Here is a 20,885-nt window from a genome sequence, read left to right as displayed (position 1 = left end):
TTGTCCCACAGTCCAAAGATGTGTACGTTAGGTGAATTGCCCATTCTATTTTGCCCAAAGTGTTAGGTGCATGTGTCAGAGGGAAATGGGTCTGGTTGGGTTACTCTTCGGAGGGTTGGTATGGACTTGTTGGGTCAAAAGGCCTGTTTTCACACTGTAGGGAATCTAATTGAATGCATTCTAAACTCCACGATTTCTTCAAACTTTTACGTTGCTTCACAGTTTCTTTCACCAAAAAAATGAATAACCAGTATAACCTCATTAAAATGGTTGGTGAGATCAGATTTGCACTTGTTGCGGAGTAGTGCGAGTGCACTCAAAAAGTTTGGTAGGGTCACAGGAATCAGAGATGAGAGTTGAAATTAGGAAGTATTTGGATCATTCTTGTTCGGTGCTTTATTTTTAGTATAGTTCTGCCATTATGGAGATGGGACACAGATTACCCTTGATCATTGAATGTTGGAAGAAGCTCAAGAATCTAGGTAGCCTCGTTTTGTTTTCACATTTGTACAGTTTCTGATGCCTTGATGCAAAGTGAAAAGCATCAAATAATTTATATATTTTCAGGTATGGTTGTTAGTCCCTCATTTTTACCATCTGAATGTGACTTCTCTTCTGCCAACTTGACTGGTGAGATTCGATGGGTCAAAGAGCCTTTTTCCGTGATGTTAACCTCTTTGATTATACTTGACTAAAAGCTTCTGACATCTATATTGTACATACAATCTCAATAGGAAGGGCATTACCATGATTCAAAAATGGAGGCAATCAATCCTTAATACAAATTAGCTCTGTATCATTTTAATTTGTGCATGCTGCTGCACTCATTGCTGCAATATTGCTATTAACATTCCTGGACCCGATTAGTATTCCATAATTGATATATAGGAAGATGGTTGTGATTGTTAGTCAGTCATCTCAGCACCATGACACTCAGTGTGGTGTCCCAGGCCTAACCATTTCCAGCTGCTTCATCAATGACTTTTCCCTCATCATAAGGTCAGAAGTAGGGACATTCACAATGTTCAGCACCAGTTGCAATTCCTCAGATACTGGACAATATCCAGGCTTGAGCTGACACATGGCAACTAACATTCATACCACACAAATGCCAGGCAATTAGCCTCTACAATAAGAAACAACCCAGAGCATTCTGGGTAATCTAAGATGGAGGATGGGAAAAATTTCTGGCTGGAACAGGCTGCTCCTTTTTTGAAGTATTTTAGGTATTGGAGGTGATTTCCTCAAATTCCAGGTGAAACAACTACTGTTTTATATGCTGCTGCATTGTTTGGGAACTTTGGAGGAAAAAAAAGTCAAAACAACAGCACTTTTAAAAGGGAGAGGAACCAGACAAAGGCAGTACATGGTGAGGTCAGTGCAGGAGAGAGAGAGAGAGAAAGAAACCCACACTGCTAGCCGACGCAGCCGTGAACTTGTACAGTTACTGCCTTTGCTGTTGAATTCATGGATCGCTGGACATTGGACATTCTAGGAAAATTAACAAACAGTGAAATTCACAGCTGACCTTGGGGGAACCTGTTCGGGAGAGGTCATTACACAGAAACAAATAAGTGAATAGTTTTAAATGCAGCCTTACAGTAAGTTTGCAGTAGTGAGTAGAGTGGGTTCTTTCTTGATTATATGTTTTATTGTGATATGTTTCTTGATTAAACTGAAAAATATAAGCCATAAGCATTAAGTTAGCCTGGAGCACTGATTTGTAAATGAAAAAGACGGTGCTATTTTCTGGGTTTGCAGATTGGAAGAAGTAAAAATGGCCCTGAGTAGAGTGACATACTCTTTTTGTCAGATGTGGGAGTTTAGGGAGAGTTAACATGTTACTGAGGATAATATCTGCAATAAATGCCCTTGGTTATGAATTCTATCAGATTGAATAGATCGGTTAGAGCGACATTTCGGAGCAATGAGAGCAAGGGGGGGTGTGATGGATGGCAGTTATAGGGAAGGAGAAAAGTCACAGATACAGTCACAAAGATGGGTTAACTCAAGGAAAGGAAAGAGAGGTAGGCAGGTAATGCAGGAATCTTCTGTAGTTATCCCCATTTCAAACAAAAATGCTGTTTTGAAAACTGTATGGGGTGATGAATTCTCAGGGAATGTAGCACAGACTCGTTTCTGGCATTGAGACTGGCTCTAATGCAATGAGAGGTACGTTGGGTTCCAGGACATTAATTGTGTTAGGGAATTCTTTAGTCAGAGGCACAGACAGACCTTTCTGTGGCCAGCAGCGAAAGATCAGAGTGGTGTGTTGCTTGCCTGGTGCAGGATTAAGGATCTCTCAGAGACAGTGCAGAATGTTCTCAAGAGGGAGAGGACCCAGCAGGAGGTCATTGTACACATTGGAACCAATGACATTGGAGGGGAAAAGGATGAGATTCTGAAGGGATAATATAGAGAATTAGGCAAGAATTTTAAAATTTGGTCCGTAAGGGTAGTAATATCTAGATTACTCCCAGTGCTACGAACAAGAGAGAAGGAATAGGAGGATAGAGCAGATGAATGCATGGCTGAGGAGTTGGTGCATGGGAGAAAGATTCACATTTTTGGAATATTGGAATCTCTTTTGGGGTAGAAGTGACCTTAACAAGAAGGACGGATTGCACCTGAATTGGAAGAGGACTAATATACTCGCAGGGAGATTTCCTTGAGCTGCTCGGGAGGATTTATACTAGTAAGGTGGGGGGGTGGGGCCCGGGGAGATAGTGAGGAAAGAGATCAATCTGAGACTGGTACAGTTGATAACAGAAGCAAGTCAAACAGTCAGGGCAGGCAGGGACAAGGTAGGACTAATAAATTAAACTGCATTTATTTGAATGCAGTCTAACAGTGGAGGCAGATGAACTCAGGGCATGTTAAGAACATGGAACTGGGATATCATAGCAATTACAGAACCATGGCTCAGGGATGGAGAGGACTGGCAGCTTAATGTTCCAGGACACAAATGTTACAGGAAGGACAGAAAGGGAGGCAAGAGAGGAGGGGGAATGACGTTTTTGACAAGGCATAGTATTACAGCTGTACTGAGGGAGGATATTCCTGGAAATACTTCCAGGACAGTTATTTGGGTGGAACTGAGAAATAAGAGAGGGATGATCACCTTATTGGGATTGTATTATAGACCCCCTAATAGTCAGAGGGAAATTGAGAAACAAATTTGTAAGGATATCTCAGTTATCTGTCAGAATAATAGGTGGTTATGGTAGGGGGTTTTAACTTTCCAAACATAGACAGGAACTGTCATAGCATTAAGGGTTTAGATGGAGAGGCATTTGTTAAGTGTGTAGAAAGAAGTTTTCTGATTCAGTATGTGGATGTACCTACTAGAGAAGGTGCAAAACTTGACCTACTTTTGGAAAATAAGGCAGGGCAGGTGACTGAGGTATCAGTGGGGGAGAACTTTGGGGGCAGATGTTCACAGGTAAAGAGACAGCTAGAAAATGGGAATCCTTCAGAAATGAGGTAATGAGAGTCCAGAGACAGTATATTCCTGTCAGGGTGAAAGGAAAGGCTATAGGTGTACAGAATGCTGGATGACTAAAGAAGCTGAGGGTTTGGTTAAGAAAAAGAAGGGAGCATATGTCAGGTACAGACAGGATAGATTGACCAAATCCTTAGAATAGTATATAGGCAGTAAGGAGTATACTTAAGAGAGAAAGGGGACATGAGATAGCTTTGGCCAATAGAGTTAAGGAGAATCCAAAGGGTTTTTATGAACATGTTAAGGACAAAAGGGTAACGAGGAAGAGAATAGGGCCCCTCAAAGATCAGCAAAGCGGCCTTTGTGTGGAGCCACAAGAGATATTACAGCACTATTTTGCATCCGTGTTTACTGTGCAAAAGGACATGGATGATATAGATTGTGAGAAAGCAGATGGCAACATCTTGAAAAATGTCGATATTACAGAGGAGGAAGTACTGAATATCTTGAAATGCATACAAGTGGATAAATCCCCAGGACCTGATCAGGTGTAACCTAGAACACTGTGGGAGGCTAGGGAAGTGATTATAGGACCCCTTGCTGAGATATTTGTATCATCGATAGTCACAGGTGAGGTGCTAGAAGACTGGCAGTTGGCTAATATGGTGCCACTGTTTAAGAATGTGGTAAGGACAAGCCAAGGAACTATAGATTGATGAGCCTGACGTCGGTGGTGGGCAAGTTGTTGGAAAGAATTCTGAGGGACAGGATGTACATGTATTTGGAAAGGCAAGGACTGACTGGGGAAAGTCAACATGGCTTTGTGAGTGGGAAATCATGTCTCACAAACTTGATTCAATTTTTTGAAGAAGTAACAAAGAGGATTGATGAGGGTGGAGCGGGAGATGTGATCTATATGGACTTCAGTAAGGCGTTCGAAAAGTTTGCTCATGGGAGACTGGTTAGCAAGGTTAGATCTTATGGAATACAGGGAAAACTAGCCATTTGGATACAGAATGGCTCCTAGGTAGAAGACAGAAGGTGGTGGTGGAGGTTGTTTTTCAGACTGGAGGCCTTTGACCAATGGAGTGCCACAAGGATCGATGCTGTCCTCTTCTTTTCATCATTTATAAAAATGGTTTGGATATGAGCATAAAAGATACAGTAAGTTTGCAGATGACACAAAATTGGAGGTGTAGTGGACAGCGAAGAGGGTTACATCAGATTACAATGGGATCTTCATCAGATTGGCCAATGGGCTGAGGAATGGCAGATGGAGTTTAATTTAGATAAATGGGAGGTGCTGCATTTTGGGAAAACAAATCTTAGCTGAACTTATAGACTTAATGGTAAGGTCCTAGGGAGTGTTGCTGAACAAAGAGACCTTGGAGTGCAGGCTCATAGCTGCTTGAAAGTAGAGACACAGGTAGATAGTGAAGAAGGTGTTTGGTATGCTTTCCGTTATTAGTCAGAGTATTGAATACTGGAGTTGGGAGGTCATGTTGTGGCTGTACAGGACATCGGTTAGGCAACTTCTGGAAAACTGTGCACAATTCTGGTCTCCTTCCTATAAGAAGGATATTGTGAAACTTGAAGGTGTTCAGAAAAGATTTACAAGGATGTTGCCAGGGTTGGAGAATCTGAGCTACAGGGAGAGACTGAACAGGCTGGGGCTGTTTCCCCTTGAAGCATTGGAGGCTGAGGGGGTGACCTTATAGAGGTTTACAAAATTATGAGGGGCATGGATAGAATAAATAGACAAAATCTTTTCCCTGAATGGGAGAGCCCAGAATTAGAGGACATAGGTTTAGGGTGAGAAGGGAAAGATATAAAAGTGACCTAAGCCGCAACTTTTCACACAGAGGGTGGAGCGTGTATGGAATGAGCTGCCAGAGGAAGTGGTGGAGGCTGGTATAATTGCAACATTTAAAAGGCATCTGATTAGGTATGAATGGAAAGGGTTTGGAGGGATATGTGCGAAGTGCTGCAAATGGGACTAGATTGGTTTGGGATATCTGATCGGCATGGACAAGTTGGACTGAAGGGTCTGTTTCAGTGCTGTACATCTCTATGACCCTTTGACTCTAACCACTATCCTTTGACTTTCAGTAGCATTACATCAGTGAATCTCTCACTATCTAAATCTTGGGGGGTAACCATTGAGCAGAAACCCAATTGGGCTCACCATAAAAATACAATGGCTACAGAGTTGATTGAAGGTTCTTAATCCAGTGAGTAACTCACCTTCCAACTTCCCAAAGCATATCTGTCATTTACATGGCACAAGTCAGAAGTGTGAGAGAATACTCCCCACTTGTCTGGATGGGTGCAACTCCAACAACACTCAAGATGCTTGAGATTGTCCAGGACAAAGCAGCTCCCTTTGATTGTCACCATATCCCTAAACATCCACTCCCTCCACCTTGGTCACTTTGTAGCAGCAGAGTGCACTGCTTACAACATGAACTGTGGAAATGCTCCAAAGATTCTTTGACAGCATCTTTCAAGCCAAAAGCCACCTCCATGTTGGAGGACAAAGTCAATAGATACGTGGAAACATTACCACCCGAAATTTCCACTCTAAGCCATTCCCCATCTGATATGGAAATACATTGCTGTTACTTCACTGTCACTAAGTCAAAACCCTGGGATTCCCTCCCTCAAGGACAGCCTACAGCCATGGACAGCAGCAGTTCAAGAAGCTCACCACCACCTTCTCATGGACAATTAGGAATGGCCAATGAATGGTGGCTAGCCAGTGATGCCCATGTCTCATGAGTGAATAAATTAAAACAAAAACATCTGGGTGGACTTTTACCTTGAGCATCAGTCAAAGCAGTTATGGTTTGTTGCCCAGCTCCTTCATGCTTATTTCAAGTAATTAGAGTAATCAAGATGTATAGCACAGAAACAGACCCTTTGATCGAACTCATCCATGCCGACTAGATATCCTAACCTAATGTAGTCCTATTTGCTAGCATTTGCCCCATATCTTCTAAACCCTTCCTATTCATATGACCAAACAGATACCTTTTAAATGTTGTAATTGTCCCGCCCTCCACTACTTTCTCTGTCAGCGCACTCCATACACACTCCACTCTGTGCATGAATAATTGGCCCCTGAGGCCCCTTTTAAATCTTTCCACTCCCACTATGCCCTCTAGATCAGGTCCCCCCGCACCCCAAGGAAAAGACCTTGTCTATTTAGCCTGTCCATGCCTCTCATGATTTTATAAACCTCTATAAGATCATCCCTCAGCCTCCAACACTCCAGGGAGAACAGCCCCAGCCTAGCCTGTGCAGCCTGTCCCTATAGTTTCAGCAAAATTTAGCACAGGTTCAGCAGTGGATCAGAGGATGTAGAACATCAGTCATTTAATAATACACTGACCTTTTTGACTAGGGTTAAATCCAACACCATCTCTCTCTCCCCCTGGTTCTGCACCCTCTCAAACCCCCACCCAACCACCAACACACACTTTCCTGGCTGGCAACACAACCATGAGATTGATCTGTGCCCTGAGGCAACCGCGAGCGCTCAGAAATATCAAGTGGGTGCACAATGTAATCGATAGCTCTGAAAGGCTTTAAACACCAGTGAGAAAGGTAATTCATTGTAACCTATTAGTCTTAGTCATGCAATATTCATCATGGTTGAATTCAACATGTTGAATATGAGTTAATGATCTAGCCACAGTTCAGAGATTAAATGTTGAAACATGAAGCCAGTCAGGAGTAGCAGCATTGTTGGATACAGCACCGTTTCATTCTTTTAGTGGTTGAGTAATTGGCTTGTACGCTTTCATATTTGTGGAACTAATATGCTTTATCAAGATAATAGGAATTTCCTTGGCAGAGAATATGGAAATCAGTCTTTTGCCAATACTTTATTTTGTAGATAACTGCCAATGAATTACTCTCAGTAACCACAAGGAAGCAGTGTTGATGCCAGTGTGCTCCCTCTGTCCTTTGCAACATATAACACAAAAAAAGGCACCATGAAGTATATATTGTATAGGAGGTTTAGGCAACAAAGTTGTTCATTGCCACTCATAAAGGCTTCTGAATTTCAAGTGAAGTCAAGGGAGAATACAGTGCAAATTGCAGATAAATTCAGTCCATTAAGTCTGCTCTACCATACAACTAGATCATGGCTGATCATCTTTTTAATGCTTCATTTCGATTATATCTCCATATCCCTTGATGTCAGAAACCTATTGATTTTTGTCTTAAATATGTTCTAACACCCTCAGGTTCCAAAGATTCACCACCCTCTGAGTGAAAATCCTCCATCTCATCTCAGTCTTAAGTGGTCTGCCCCTTATCCTCAGATAATGTACCTTGATTCCAGAATTGACAACCAGCAGAAACATTCCATCCACAGCAATCCTGTCAAGCTCTCAGAATTTGGAAGCTTCAATGAGACCACCTGACATTTCTTGAAGCTCTAGAGAATATAGTTTCCTCAATCTGTCCTCATAAAATAACCCTGCTATGCCAGAGATTAGTTTCATGAACCTCTGTTACACTCCTTCTTTGGCAGACATAGCATTTCTAAGATTAAGAGACCAAAAAATAAAAAGAAACATGTGTGCAACACTCTATGTACAATCTCACCAAGGCTTTACATAATTGGAGGAGAAAGTGAGGTCTGCAGATGCTGGAGATCAAAGCTGAAAATGTGTTGCTAGAAAAGTGCAGCAGGTCAGGCAGCATCCAAGGAACAGGAAATTCGACGTTTCGGGCATAAACCCTTCTTCAGGAAAGAGGAAAGTGTGTCCAGCAGGCTAAGATAAAAGGTAGGGAGGAGGGACTTGGGGGAGGGGCGATGGAGATGTGATAGGTGGAAGGAGGTCAAGGTGAGGGTGATATGTCGGAGTGGGGTAGGGGCGGAGAGGTCAGGAAGAAGATTGCAGGTTAGGAAGGCGGTGCTGACTTCGAGGGATTTGACTGAGGGGTGGGGCTCAAGGGCGGAGGAGCGGGAAGTGGAGGAGATGCGGTGGAGGGCATCGTCGATCACGTCTGGGGGGAATCTGCGGTCCTTGAAGAAGGAGGCCATCTGGGCTGTACGGTATTGGAACTGGTCCTCCTGGGAGCAGATGCGGTGGAGACAAAGGAATTGGGAATATGGGATGGCGTTTTTTACAGGGGGCAGGGTGAGAGGAGGTGTAGTCTAGGTAGCTGTGGGAGTCAGTCGGTTTATAGTAAATGTCCGCTACATCGATGACTGTATCGACGCAGCCTCGTGCTCCCACGAGGAGGTTGAACAGTTCATCCACTTTACCAACACCTTCCACCCCGACCTCAAATTCACCTGGACCGTCTCAGAACCCTCGCTCACCTTCCTAGACCTTTCCACTTCTATCTCGGGCGACCGAATCAACACGGACATTACTATAAACCGACTGACTCCCACAGCTACCTAGACTACACCTCCTCCCACCCTGCCCCCTGTAAAAACACCATCCCATATTCCCAATTCCTTAGTCTCCGCCGCATCTGGTCCCAGGAGGACCAGTTCCAATACCGAACAACACAGATGGCCTCCTTCTTCAAGGACCGCAGGTTCCCCCAAGACGTGATCGATGATGCCCTCCACCGCATCTCCTCCACTTCCCGCTCCTCCGCCCTTGAGCCCCGCCCTCCAACCGCCACCAGGACAGAACCCCACTGGTTCTCACCTACCACCCCACCAACCTCCATATATAGCGTATCATCCGCCGTCATTTCTGCCACCTCCAAACGGACCACACCACCAGGGATATATTTCCCTCCCCTCCCCTATCAGCGTTCCGAAAAGACCACTCCCTCTGTGACTCCATCGTCCGGTCCACACCCCCCACCAACCTAACCTCCACTCCCGGCACATTCCCCTGCAACCGCAAGAAATGCAAAACTTGCGGCAACACGTCCTCCCTTACTTCTCTCCTAGGCCCCAAGGGTTCCTTCCATATCCGACACAAATTCACCTGCACCTCCACACACATCATCTATTGCATCCGCTGCACCCGATGTGGCCTCCTCTATATTGGGGAGACAGGCCGTCAACTTGCGGAACATTTCAGGGAACACCTCTGGGACACCCGGACCAACCAACCCAACCACCCCTTGGCTCAACACTTTAACTCCCCCTCCCACTCCACCAAGGACATGCAGGTCCTTGGACTCCTCCATCGCCAGACCATAACAACACAACGGTTGGAGGAAGAGCGCCTCATCTTCCGCCTAGGAACCCTCCAACCACAAGGGATGAACTCAGATTTCTCCAGTTTCCTCATTTCCCCTCCCCCCAACCTTGTCTCAGTCAAATCCCTCGAAGTCAGCACCGTCTTCCTAACCTGCAATCTTCTTCCTGACCTCTCCGCCCCCACCCCACTCCGGCCTATCACCCTCACCTTGACCTCCTTCCACCTATCACATCTCCATCGCCCCTCCCCCAAGTCCCTCCTCCCTACCTTTTATCTTAGCCTGCTGGACACACTTTCCTCATTCCTGAAGAAGGGTTTATGCCCGAAACGTCGAATTTACATAATTGGACCAATTCATCGTTACGTCTGTACGCAAACTAACTTCCAACGAAAACCAACATTCCATTTGCCTTGGGTTGTTGCAGGCAGATGTCAGGTTTTAGTGACATGGAATCATAGAGTCATACAGCATGGAATCAGACCCAAGTAAACAAGGACATCCAGGTCTCTTTAGCCATGAAAATTTCAAGTTCTCATCATTTATTAAATATTATATCTTGCTGGAGGTTTCTCTTCCTAAATGGATAACTTCACACATATTTACATCTATTCCATCTGCTATGTTGTGGCCATTCACTTAGGCTGTCCAATTCTGCCTGAAGTCTCTAATATCCTTCTCACAACTCACAATCCCACCTTAATTTACATTCGCAGCAAATTTGGAAATATTGCAACTTGTGCCACTATCCAACTCATTGATTCAGATTGGAAACATCTGTGGCTGTAACACTGATCCTTGTGGAACACCGCTGGTAACAGCCTGCCATCCTGAGAACAATCCCTCTCTTTGTTTATGATTTGGAGGTGCCGGTGTTGGACTGGGGTGTACAAAGTTAAAAATCACACAACACCAGGTCATAGTCCAACAGGTTTAATTAGATGTACACTCTTTGTTTTCTCTTTGTTTACTTTGCATTAATCAATTCTCAATTTGGTGCATAACCCCAATTCAATGCACTCTAATTTAATTTACTCATCTCTAGAGCACCTTTATGAATAAAAATCCAAATACAGACATCCACTTGATATCCATTATTGATACTATAATTGCATGTTCAACAACACTCCAACAGGCATGTCAAACATGATTTCTTTCATAAATCCATACTGATTTTACCATTGTTTTCCACTTGTCTAGCCATCACATCCTTTATAACAATTCTAACACTTTTCCTACTAGTGGTATCAAACTGGCAGGTCTCCATTCTCCTTCTCCCTTCCTTTCAAATACTGGGGACATTCCAGTCCACAGGTAACTTCCCAGAAATCTGTAGAATTTTAAAAGATAACCATCAATGTTTCCATTTTCTCTGTAGCCACTTCCCTTATCAGAGTGGGATGCAGTTCTTCTGGTTTAGCAGATCTATCAAAACCATTATTTTTATCAGTTGTAGAAGTTGAGATGTTGCATTTTAATTATTTCCAAGCCAAGATGAGGACTAGATAAACAATTGTGTGAACACTCTATAAGTTAATTCAGTTGAAAGTTAAATAGGAATCAAGAACAATCAAGAAGGGTCTATTAAATTGAATGGTCACAGTTTACCCTGGTCACTGGGTATCAACAGACAAGGAAAATCAATGAAAAAGATGTGTTACAACAGATCCTGAGTAAAGTTCTCCAATTTGGTATGATTTCAGATGGGATACCACATATAATTAAGCTCATGGGGTGAGGAGATGTGAAATGCCTCTCCTTAGTTAGTGACACCATGGTTAATTTACAAAGGATTCCTTCCCTCGTGAATATTTTCCTCCCAGTCCCAAGAAAAATCTGTATTTAACCAGCCTTTCTTTAACTAACAAAAAGTGCAAGCTTTTTCATGATAAAAGACGTAAAGATATTGGAATGCAAACTGCAGACACACTGAGCAGAATCAGGAGGTGAGATCAAAAAGATAAGTTTAAACATGTCTCTGAATCATGCATGAAGAGCAGATAAGATGATAGTGCAGCCATTGTTGGATAAACATCACACAACACCAGGTTATAGTCCAACAAGTTTATTGGAAGCACCAGCTTTCGGAGTACTGCTCCTTCATCAGGTAGTTGCAGAGTATAAGGTCATAAGACACAGGATTTATAGCAAAGTTTTACAGTGTGATGTAGCTGAAATTATATATTGAAAAAGACCCGGATTGTTTGTTAAGTCTCTCATCTTTTAAAATGAACATGTTGGTTTCAGTTCTTTCATATGTAAATTGCAGAACTTTTTTAAAGTTACATTCTCAAGTGAACTTTAACAATTGGTGTAATTGTTCTCAAGTTTTCAAGACTTAATCCAGGTCTTTTTCCATCTATAATTTCAGTTACATCACACTGTAAACTTTTGCCATAAATTTTGTGTCTTATGATCTTATACTCCACAATTACCTGATGAAGGAGCAGCACTCCAAAAGCTAATGCTTCCAATAAACCTGTTGGTGTTATATGATTTTTAACTTTGTATACCCCAGTCCAACATCGGCATCTCCAAATCATTGTTGGATAGTACTGGTAGAATTGACACTGGCACTTGAGTTGTCAATTTCGACATTCTTGACTTTGCAAGTAGTGGAAATTCATTTGTTCTAATTCCTTTAGACAGTAATTGAATGCCACAATGAATGCAGAATGAACAATTTTACCTGCTATGATGGATATTTAAATGACTATCCTCAAAACTATATCCTCACAGCACTGTAGTCAACATATCAGGACATCCAGTCAATAACACCCAGGGACTAGTGTTCCAGCCAATTTTTTTTATATTTTGTATAAACAGCATTTTCTGCAAGAGGTGACTTTGTGCTAAAAGTGGAGATAATCCAACCTGTTATTATGATAAATTTATCCTGTTTGAAGTTTTCCTAATACTCTTCAGGTGTGATATTCCATGGGCTTTTTTCTGGACTTTTCTGGACAGTGAATTTTAATCCACACTTTTATTTTTCTTCTGTAACTGTCCTCATTTTTTAAAAAAACAGATTTTAAATTAAAAGTGTCCATAAATACTTTGCAGTTCTGATCGGTGGGCATAACAATGGGGAGCACTGCTATGAAAAGTTGCATTGTCAAAACAGATGCATCATAGATAGAGAAGATGACAGTTAATAAGCAGGGTATAAGGAAGAAGGTGAGAGTGTCTTTGGTCAAACCAATTTCTTTTCCACTATTAATGGACGACTGATATTCTACAATCATTTATAAAGTGGGAAGTGACAGATAGATAGTAATCATTAGACAATTATCCTAATCACGGTGGTGGGTAAATGATTGGAAATAGTAGAAATCAATATTAAGAAATGATTAATCAAGGACAGTGAACATCAAATTTTTTGAGAGAGCAAATAATATCTGACTAACATAATTGACATTCTCTCAGAGATAAAAAAGAAGGCCAATGAAAGGAGCGTGTCCTCTAGAAATGCTACTCAGTATCCAATACAAGGACCTCTGACAAATGTCCTTTTTTTTAATCCATTGTTTAGGCAGTCCTCACAACATGCAGTCCAAGTTGCACACCTTTGTCAGTGCAAGTAATACGTTTTGCTCAAATCTTTCTAACTCCTGTCAATGGGGTATGTATCTTCCCTACAACAACTTAACTTGAATCTGCAGTCCATAGTTATAATCTTGACCAATAAGAGAAGTAGGTATGGCTTCCCAGTTTTAAAAAAAACTTATATCCTTTATTTGCAAGTCTTGCCCTCAGGTCACTTTTCTAACCAATCAATATCCCAGTTTTGGCTTCCGTTTACTGCTAATGTCGGAGTCACTGCAACCTAAATGCAAAATATATTCCAACCAAAATCCTTGTCTACTCCTGTGCTTTCGTTCTACTTGTAAAGATGCACTTGACACTTACAAAAATGCCAATTTCAAGATTTCTTAACAACATCCCAATAATATATAAAATTTAAAATCTTCCATCCCGAAACTTACATACAGTACAATTTAATAGCTGAAGGTATCCATGGTCATACTGGAAACTGATTATCACCAATTATGGAGTTGAAGAGTCATCAGATTTCTACACAATTGTTATTTTAAAGTTTCAGCAGTATACATAAGTGCCAAATGTCTCATAGGCTGCAGGATAACTTTTAAAGATTGTTATTGTCTCCAGACCTTTCTGGGAACTGCCCTCAATATGTGTAAAAAGTAGCAGGGAATTTTGCTTTGATTTTCACTAAGGAAAGGGACCTTGCTGTGAATGAAAACTTTGAGGAGCTGGGATACAGTCTTGACCAGATCAAGATTGATGAAGTTGACGTGCTGGAAACTTTGGAAAACATTAAGATTGATAAGTCCCCAGGGCCAGACCAGATTTATCCTAGGCTGCTCCAGGAAGTGAGAAAGGAGGTTGCTAAGCCGCTGGTGAGGATACTTGCCTCCTCCCTCTCCACAGAAGTCGAAACGGAGGATTGGAAGGAGGCAAATGTTGCTCCTCTTTTCAAAAAGGGTAATAGGGAAATCCCTGGCAATTATAGACCAGTCGGTCTTACGTTTATGGTCAGCAAAGTTTTGGAAAGAATTCTGAGGGATAGGATTTATGACCATTTGGCAAAGCACAGTGTGATTAAAGGCAGTCAGCATGGCTTTGTGAGGGGCAGGTCATGCCTCACGAATCTTATTGAATTTATGAGGAGGTGACAAGACAGGTTGACAAAGTTCGAGCAGTGGATGTGGTGTATATGAACTTCAGCAAGGCATTTGACAAGGTTCCCCATGGTAGACTCATTATAAGGTCAGGAAGTATGGGATACAGGGAGATTTGGCGATCTGAATTCAGAATTGACTGGCTGACAGAAGGCAGAGATTGGTTGTAGATGGAAAGTATTCAGCCTGCAGGTCAGTGTGGAGTAGGGTCAAGGAGGGCTCTGTTCTTAGGCCTCTGCTCTTTGTAGTTTTTATAAATGACTTGGTTGAGGAAGTTGAGGGGTGGGTTAGTAAATGTGCAGATGACACAAAGGTTGGAGGTGTTGTCGATAGTATAGAGTGCTACTGCTGGCTGCAGTGTAACATAGACAGGATGCAGAGCTGGGCGGAGAAATGGCAGATGGAATTCAATTTGGATAAATGCGAAGTGATGCATTTTGGAAGGTTGAACACAAATGCTGAATATAGGATTAAAGACAGGATTCTTGGCAGTGTGTAGGAACAGAGGGATCTGGGTGTGCAAGTACATAAATCCCTCAGGTTGCCACCCAAGAGGATAGGGTTGTTAAGAAAGCATATGGTGTTTTGGCTTTCACTAACAGGGGGATTGAGTTCAAGAGCTGCAAGGTTTGGCTGCAGCTCTACAAGTCCCTGGTGAGACCACACTTGGAATATTGTGTACTGTTCTGGTCGCCCTACAATAGGAAAGATACAGATGCTTTAGAGACAGTGCAGAGAAGATTTATTAAGATGCTGCCTGGACTGGAGGGCTTGCCTTATGAAGAAAGGTTGAATAAGCTCGGACTTTTCTCTCTGGAGAGAAGGAGGAAGAGATCAAGGTTTACAAAATAATGAGTGGAATAGATAGAGTCAATTGCCAGAGAGTTTTCCCCAGGGCAGGAGTGACTGGTACGAGGAGTCATAGTTGAAGATATTAGGAGGAAGATATAAAGGAAACATCAGAGGTAGGTTCTTTGCGCAGAGAGTTGTGAATGCTTAGAATGCGTTGCCAGCTGTAGTGGAAGCAGAGTCATCAGGAACATTTAAGCAACTATTGGACATGCACACGGATAGCAGTGAGTTGAGGGGTGCATAGGTTAAGTTACTATATTTTACATTTGGATTAAAGCACGACACAACGTCATGGGTCAAAGGTCCTGTTCTGTGCTGTACTTTTCTATGATTTATGTTCTATGTTATAAATATCTTTGGTATTTTTCGTGACCACCAAACATCTCAGAGCATATTACAGTGAATGAGATACTTATTGAAGTATAGTCACTGTTGTAATGTAAGAAACATAGCAGCTAATGTGCACTCAGAAAACAGCCACATCCTCGGTTTTCAACAGTTCCTTTGCCAATAAGTTACCTCTTTTTATGTCTATAACTGTGATGAGCTTTTACCAGGTAAGGGTACCAACAGCACACCCAAACATCTACCTTTTGCAACCAGATTTTGACCAACTCCATTCAAGCCTGGTTGTAAAGAGAGGGATGTTGGACATGAGGGTAGTAACCTCACCTTGTGAAAAACCATCACCTCTGAAGAAATAAGAAGAATTATCCATCCTGGTGAATCCAAGCAAGGGAACGAACGACATACTCAAAGTTGGATGTGCTGCTAAATTGGACAAAACTGAAAGATGTCCAACTCTTGACAAGCCCAATCTTCAATGCGAAAACCATGCTCAAAAATGACATTCAGTTCCAGTCTAGGAAAATGTCTCAGGTACTGCAAAAGCTATAGCTCGAGTACGTTAGATGGTTCGGGTGTTTGTCCAATGTGTGCAGGAGGATTTCCTGACACAATATGTAGACAGGCTAACAAGAGGTGAGGCCATACTGGATTTGGTTCTGGGTAACGAACCAGGCCAGGTGTTAGAATTGGAGGTAGGTGAGCACTTTGGGGACAGTGACCACAATTCGGTGACTTTTACTCTAGTGATGGAGAGGGATAAGTGTGCACTGCAGGGTAAGAGTTATAGCTGAGGACAGGGAAATTATGATGTGGTGAGGCATGACTTAGGATGCATGGCTTGGAAAAGTAGGCTTCAAGGGAAGGGCACAATCGATATGTGGAGCTTGTTCAAGGAACAGCTATTGAGTGTCCTTGATAAGTATGTACCTGTCAGGGAGGGAGGAAAAGGTCATGTGAGGGAGCCATGGTTTAGTAAGGAATTGGAATCCCTTGTTAAAGGGAAGAGGGATGCCTATGTAAAGATGAGGCGTGAAGGTTCAGTTGGGGCGATTGAGAGTTATAAGGTAGCCAGGAAGGATCTAAAGAGAGAGCTAAGATGGGACATGAAAAGTCCTTGGTTGGTAGGATGAGGGAAAACCCAAAGGCTTTCTATAGGTATGTCAGGAATAAAAGCATGTCTAGGGCAGGAATAGGTCCAGTCAAGGATAGTAGTGGGAAGTTGTGCATGGAGGCTGAAGAGATTGGAGAGACACTGAATGAATACTTTTCATCAGTATTCACTCAGGAACAGGACATTGTTGCCGATGTGAATATTGAGTCACAATTAATTAGAATGGATGGCTTTGAGGTATGTATGGAAGAGGTGTTGGAAATTCTGGAAAGGGTGAAAAATAGATAAGTCCCCTGGGCCTGATGGCATTTATCCTAGGATTCTCTGGGAAGCAAGGGAGGTGATTGCAGAGCCATTGGCCTTGATTTTTATGTCCTCGTTGTCTACAGAAATAGTGCCAGAAGACTGGAGGATAGCAAATGTGGTTCCTTTGTTCAAGAAGGGGAGTAGGGATAACCCTAGTAACTATAGGCCGGTGAGTCTCACTTCTGTTGTGGGCAAAGTCTTAGAGAGAATTGTAAGGGATAGGATTTATGAACATCTGGATAGGAATAATGTGATCAAGGATAGTCAGCATGGTTTTGTGAAGGGCAGGTCATGCCTTACAAACCTTATTGAATTCTTTGAGAGGGTGACTAAGGAGGTGGATGAGGGTAAAGAGTTGATGTGGTGTATATGGATTTTAGTAAGGCGTTTGATAAGGTTCCCCATGGTAGGCTTCTGCAAAAAATACGAAGATATGGCATTGAGGGTGCGTTAGAGGTTTGGATTAGGAATTGGCTGGCTGGAAGAAGACAGAGGGTAGTAGTTGATGGTAAAGGTTCATCTTGGAGTGCAGTTACTAGCGGTGTTCCGCAAGGATCTGTTTTGGGACAATTGCTGTTTGTCATTTTTATAAATGACCTGGAGGAGGGGCTGGAAGGTTGGGTGAGCAAGTTTGCGGATGATACGAAAGTCGGTGGAGTTGTTGACAGTGAGGAAGGATGTGGCAGGTTACAGCGGGATATGGATAAGCTGCAGAGCTGGGCAGAAAGATGGCAAATGGAGTTCAATGTAGGTAAGTGTGAAGTGATTCACTTTGGTAAGAGTAACAAGAAGATGGAGTACTGGGCTAATGGTCAGATACTTGGTAGTGTGGATGAGCAGAGGGATCTTGGTGTCCATGTACACAGATCTCTGAAAGTTGCCACCCAGGTAAATAGTGCTGTGAAGAAGGCATATGGCGTACTGGCTTTTATTGGTAGAGGAATTGAATTCCGGAGTTCTGAGGTCATGTTGCAGTTGTATAAGACTCTGATGCGGCCGCATCTGGAGTATTGTGTGCAGTTTTGGTCGCCATACTATAGGAAGGATGTGGAGGCACTGGAACAGGTGCAGAGGACGTTTACCAGGATGTTGCCTGGTATGGTAGGAAGATCTTTTGAGGAAAGGCTGAGCCACTTGGGGCAGTTTTCATTGGAGAAAAGAAGGTTTAGGGGTGACTTGATACAGGTGTACAAGATGATTAGGGGTTTAGATGGGGTTGACAATGAGAACCCTTTTCCACATATGGAGTCAGCTATTACAAGGGGGCATAGCTTTAAATTAAGGGGAGGTAGGTATATGACAGATGTTAGGGGTAGATTCTTTACTCAGCGAGTCGTGAGTTCATGGAATGCCCTGCCTGTAGCAGTGGTGGACTCTCCCTCTTTATGGGCATTTAAATGGCTATTGGATAGGCATATGGAGGATAGTGGGCTAGTGTAGGTTAGGTGGGCTTGGGTCGGCACAACATCGAGGGCCAAGAGCCTGGACTGCGCTGTATTTTTCTATGTTCTATTTTCTAAGATGAGAACCCATTAACTTGGCATTTTAGGCATCACTGAGATATAGTGGATAGGCCAGGGATGAATCAGTAGTGAAGGCAAGCATAATGATCATGTACTCCAGACAATATGGGTGGCATGGTGGCTCAGTGGTTAGCAGTGCTGCCTTACAGTGCCACGGACCCGGATTCGATTCCCACCTTTGGCGACTGTGTGGAGTTTGCACATTCTCCCTGTGTCAGTGTAGGTTCCTCCCACAATCCAAAGATGTGTAGATCAGGTGAATTGGCCATGCTAAATTGTCCCATAGTCTGTTAGGTGCATTCGTCAGGAGTAAATGTAGTGGAACAGGCCTGGGTGGGTTACACTTCGAAGGGTTGGTGTGGATTTGTTGGGCTGAAAGGCCTGTTTCCACACTGTAGGGAAACTAATCTAATCTAATATGCCCACTACATTCATGGAGTTGGTTTGAACTCATCTTAAGCCTTAATTGGGTGAAAACCAGTAAAGCTTTAAATAGTCACCACAGGATTTCCCGCAAGGCACACCAAAGTTGGCATCCAAACAGCATCCCACCCAGACCCATGCCTCCAACCTATCCCACAACCCTGCATTTCTGATGGTCAATCCTCCTGATCTGCACAGCTTTGGACTGTCAGGGGACACTGACATACTTGATAGAAACCACACAGAGATGGGGAGAATATGCAAGCTCCACACAGACAGTCATCCAAGGCTGGAATCAAACTGAGCCCTGGCACTGTGAGGCAATAGCGCTAACCACTGAGCACTGTGCCTCCTGTAGTGAACATGTGCAATGTTGCAATGTTTCTTTCCAGGCCTTTCTTTTACTAATTACATTATTAATTTACACTATATGTGTGTTGTTGCTCTGTCAGCTCCTAGATATATCTTAACATCAAAGTGGATCTATCTCACATTTCCTGCTCATTGCAATGATCTTTAATGATCAATAGAACATAGAAAAGTACAGTACAGAACAGGCCCTTAGGCCCACGATATTGTGCCGAGACTTAATCCTAATGTAAAATATAGTAACTTAACCTATGCACACCTCAATTCACTGCTATCCATGTGCATGTCCAGCAATCGCTTAAATGTCCCCAATGACTTCGCTTCCACCACCTCAACTGGCAATGCATTCCATGCATTCACAACTCTCTGCACGAAGAACCTACCTCTGATGTTTCCTTTATATCTTCCTCCTAATATCTTCAAACTATGACTTCTCGTACCAGTCAATCCTGCCCTGGGGAAAAGTCTCTGGCAATTGACTCTATCTATTCCTCTTATTATTTTGTACACCTTGATCAGGTCTCCTCTCTTCCTCCTTCTCTCCAGAGAGAAAAGTCCAAGCTTATTCAACCTTTCTTGATAAGGCAAGCCCTGCAGTCCAGGCAGAAAAGTGGTTAACCTTCTTTGCACCCTCTCCAAAGTCTCTGTATCTTTCCTTTAGTAGGGTGACCAGAACTGGACACAATATTCCAAGTGTGGTCTCACCAGAGCTGCAGCAAAATCTCGCGGCTCTTAAACTCGATCCCCCCTGTTAATGAAAGCCAAAACACCATATGTTTTCTTAACAACCGTATCCACTTGGGTGGCAACTTTGAGGGATCTATGTACTTGCACACCCAGATCCCCTGTTCCTCCACACTGCCAAGAATAAACTTCTACATGAATCTTTATCTTTACAGAATTTTAATACTGAGCATCCTAACTAATCTTTAATTCTTATTTCTTAATCAAACCTATATTTCAAACCAGATGCTGATCAGTTCGTTATGCATAGACTCCTTCAACATTACCTCAGAACTACAACAAGGTGCATATTTTCCATATTTTGCCTGTGGTTATTTATTGACAATATTTCATTAAGAATTACGGTACTTTTTTTAAAAAAAAGGGCTAAAAGTTCAATAATGCAGGTTTTCAGGCCCAGGGGTTGCAATCTATGATTATTGCACATCAAGGTGAAGTGAAGCAGTCAACACATAAACCTCATGTTTCCTGCTCTGCAGCATGAATACAGATTGTGTAACAAGGAGGTGTGTTCCTGCTGACGCAGCTGTGAAACTGTCAAAAAATGTTTCAAAATAGGAATAACATCAACAGTAAAGTGACAAGTTCGAAAGATGGCAGGCTTAGCCCAGGAGGTGATTTGGGAGAGAGAGTTTGCTGGATAGAAGGCCTTCCAGGTACACACTGCCTTACCTAAGGATCTGATTTCAGTGTGGCAGAAAATGACATGCTCTCGCACGCCTGGTAGTGGGTGAATCTTCACTTATTGACTCTGATATACTGCACCACCAACTTCACCTAGCAGTCAATGCACCACACACACACACCTCAACCATCAGTGATTGTTTACTCTCGAGACTCTTGCCTAACACCTACCTTCATAGATCTATCAATGTTGC

General features: G+C 42.8%; 1 protein-coding gene across 3 annotated transcripts in view; it reads left to right on the top strand.

Annotated features, from left to right (window-relative positions):
* LOC132823441 (organic cation/carnitine transporter 2-like) overlaps nucleotides 1–20,885 on the top strand; it is a 332,707-nt gene that overhangs the window by 191,683 nt on the left and 120,139 nt on the right. The gene's annotated exons all lie outside the window — the stretch shown is intronic.

The sequence above is a fragment of the Hemiscyllium ocellatum genome, chromosome 16 (genome assembly GCF_020745735.1).
Source record: "Hemiscyllium ocellatum isolate sHemOce1 chromosome 16, sHemOce1.pat.X.cur, whole genome shotgun sequence".
Taxonomy (NCBI): domain Eukaryota; kingdom Metazoa; phylum Chordata; class Chondrichthyes; order Orectolobiformes; family Hemiscylliidae; genus Hemiscyllium; species Hemiscyllium ocellatum.
The sequence above is the reverse complement of the archived record's forward strand: the minus strand, read 5'-3'. Positions and strand labels throughout refer to the sequence as shown.